The following is a 3,247-nucleotide window of genomic DNA, read 5'->3' as shown; positions in this document are numbered from 1 at the left end:
TGATTTTCTAGATTTTGTTGATTTTCTTGATTTTCTTGATTTTCTTGATTTTCTTGATTTTCTTGATTTTCTTGCTTTTCTTGCTTTTCTTTATTTTCTTGATTTTCTTGATTTTCTTGATTTTCTAGATTTTCTTGATTTTCTTGATTTTCTTGATTTTCTTGATTTTCTTGATTTTCTTGATTTCCTTGATTTTCTTGATTTTCTTGATTTTCTTGATTTTCTTGATTTTCTTGATTTTCTTGATTTTCTTGATTTTCTTGATTTTCTTGATTTTCTTGATTTTCTTGATTTTCTTGATTTGTTTGATTTTCCTGATTTTCTTGATTTTCTTGATTTTCTTGATTTTCTTGATTTTCTTGATTTTCTTGATTTTCTTGGTTTTCTTGATTTTCTTTATTTTCTTTATTTTCTTGATTTTCTCGATTTTCCTAATTTTCTTGATTCTTGATTTTCCAGATTTTTTTTTCATTTTTTTGATTTCTGGTTTCTCTTGATTCCATTAATATTTTTTATAATTAATATAGCTTTCTTGATTTTATTGATTTTCTTGATTGATTTTCTTGATTTTCTTGATTTTCTTGATTTTCTTGATTTTCTTGATTTTCTTGATTTTCTTGATTTTCTTGATTTTCTTGATTTTCTTGATTTTCTTGATTTTCTTGATTCTCTTGATTATCTTGATTTTCTTGATTTTCTTGATTTTCTTGATTTTCTTGATTTTCTTGATTTTCTTGATTTTCTTGATTTTTTAATTTTTTTGATTTTCTTGATTTTCATGATTTTCATGATTTTCTTGATTTTCTTGATTTTTTAATTTTTTTGATTTTCTTGATTTTCATGATTTTCATGATTTTCTTGATTTTCTTGATGTTATTGATTTTCCGGATTTTTTTTTTATTTTCTTGATTTTCTTGTTTCTCTTGATTCCATTAATATTTTTTATAACTTTTATAGTTTTCTTGATTTTATTTATTTTCTTGATTTTCTTGTATTTTTTGATATTCTTAATTTTTTGTTTTTTTTTTTTTGATTTTATATATTATATATATATTCCTGATTTTATTGTTTTTTTGATTTTCTTGATTTTCTAGATTTTCTTGATTTTCTTGATCTTCTTGATTCTCTCGAATTTCTTGATTATCTTGATTGTCTTGATTTTCTTGATTTTTTAACTTCCATGTTTTTTTTCGTGACCTTCTTTATTTTTTAAATTTTCTAGATTTTTTCCGTTGCTTTATGTTCTTGGTTTTTCCATCTCCTAGATTTTCTAGATTTTTTTGACTAACTTGAATTTTTGGGGTTTTTTTCTTGATCCTCACGATTATCTTGATTTTCTTGATTTTCTTTATTTTGTTAATTTTCTCAATTTTCTTGATTTTTCAAACTATTTTGTTTTATTGTTGTTTTTTGATTTTCAAGATATTCTCAATTTTTTATTTTCTGGATTTTCTTCATTTTCTCAATTTCCTTGATTTTTTAAGTTTTCTTGATTTTTTTTTAAATTTTTTGATATATCTTTTATTTTCTTGATTTTCATGATTTCGATTTTTTTGATTTTCGTTTGTCAACATTTGATATGAATTGTCAATATTCAAGTGTGGATTCTTTATTATAGATATTGACAGTTGATTCCAGATTTGAAATTTTTGATTTTTAAATGTTATTATTCTGTGTCAATTAAGAAACATCGATTTAAAGTTATCGTATCTCATTGCAGTTTCTATTTTATTGTCAAGTCTCAATTTTGGTCTCTCGATCATTGAATTTGGATCATAAATCCTCTCGTTTCGATTTTCAGCCTTTTGATTTTCAATGGACGATTTTAGATTGTGAATTTTCAACTGAGTTAATATTAAGTTTTTTGGCTTCCTTTGAGAAGTTTTAATTTTCGAGTATTTATATTCGACTCATTTGTCGATTTCAATTGCCGAACTTGAAGTGAATTCTTAAACCTGATGATCGTTTTTCGACTTTCTATTTTCCATCTTCAATGAATTTCAACAACAATTTGTAAAAGTTGATTCTCAATTCTCATTTTTTTTTTAGTTTCATTGCTATAAGGCCTCCTGCTTTTCTCTGTTCTTCTTGAACAATCTTTTAGATTGTTGCTAAGTGAAACAAAAGCTCACGATCGAGCAAAGATTTAAAAGTGATATTTCAACCTCAGCATCAGCTGTTGCAAGATTGCAGTTGGTCCGAAGGATGTTCACAAGTTGTCACCGCTCTTCTGTATGTCCTAGGCATATTTGTCCAAGATCGCAGGCAAGGAATGAACCAATAAAAAAAATTGTTTCCCAGACGGAGGGTGTCAAAAGCTGCTGCTGATTCCGGTTTTAAATTCGTCCTTCATTAAACATGATGAGCAAACTGCAGCATGATGGATCAGGATCAATCTTCTTCCGTGTTGTTGTTGATTCCTTTTCTCGAAAAGGAGAAGAATGTCTTCCGGCATAGCGTTATGAAAAGAAGGGGTTCACTGTACGTCCATGTGGCAATAACATCAGAGTATCATTTCTCGTCAACATCATCACGATGGCATGGCCATCTTCGTTTCTGGTGAATAACTGACAGAAGAAGACTATCCTCGATAAAGGAAAAACAATCTCCTCAATCCCAGTTGCTTCTGCGGATGTTTTTGTGTTTGATTGCTAACGAGTGGAGTATCCTTAAAAAAAAAGTAAGGAAAAGATACACACGGATAGCGGAACTTTGCGTCTTTCAAGTCTCATGCTGGGGGACAGTTCGGAACAGCGATGCCACACATACCGATTTTCCGGTATTTATACCGATTTTTGAGCAAAATTTTGACCAAGAATCAGTATATACCGATTACCGATTTTTGGCAAAACATACCGATTTCATACCGATTTTTAAGATTTTAACTCAAACTTCATTCCACTTCCACATTCCCACTTTATTCGAGTTATCCTCGTAAAGGTCTCGTAGAAAGGAGACAAAGTGCGGTAGCTGGCGTGGCGTAAGTTGATCTGTACAACTTTTAAAGTACCCTGCAAAGATCTCCACGGCTCACTCTCATAATTCGTTCAGTTGTTCGCGCTGTTTTGTTCCTATGTTCTGTCTAATGATGCACTATTATAGTGGTCAACCTCAAAGCCAAAGGACTTAGCTCAAGGCTGATATTTGACCTTCTGCGACTGCCAGCAGAAGGTAGAAGTTTCTAAATATCAATCTCAATTGACAATGCTCTTGTCTCCTGAGATGCTAACTTTTCAAGGGAAAATAT

The sequence above is a fragment of the Uranotaenia lowii genome, chromosome 2 (assembly GCF_029784155.1).
Source record: "Uranotaenia lowii strain MFRU-FL chromosome 2, ASM2978415v1, whole genome shotgun sequence".
Lineage (NCBI taxonomy): Eukaryota > Metazoa > Arthropoda > Insecta > Diptera > Culicidae > Uranotaenia > Uranotaenia lowii.
The sequence above is the reverse complement of the archived record's forward strand: the minus strand, read 5'-3'. Positions refer to the sequence as shown.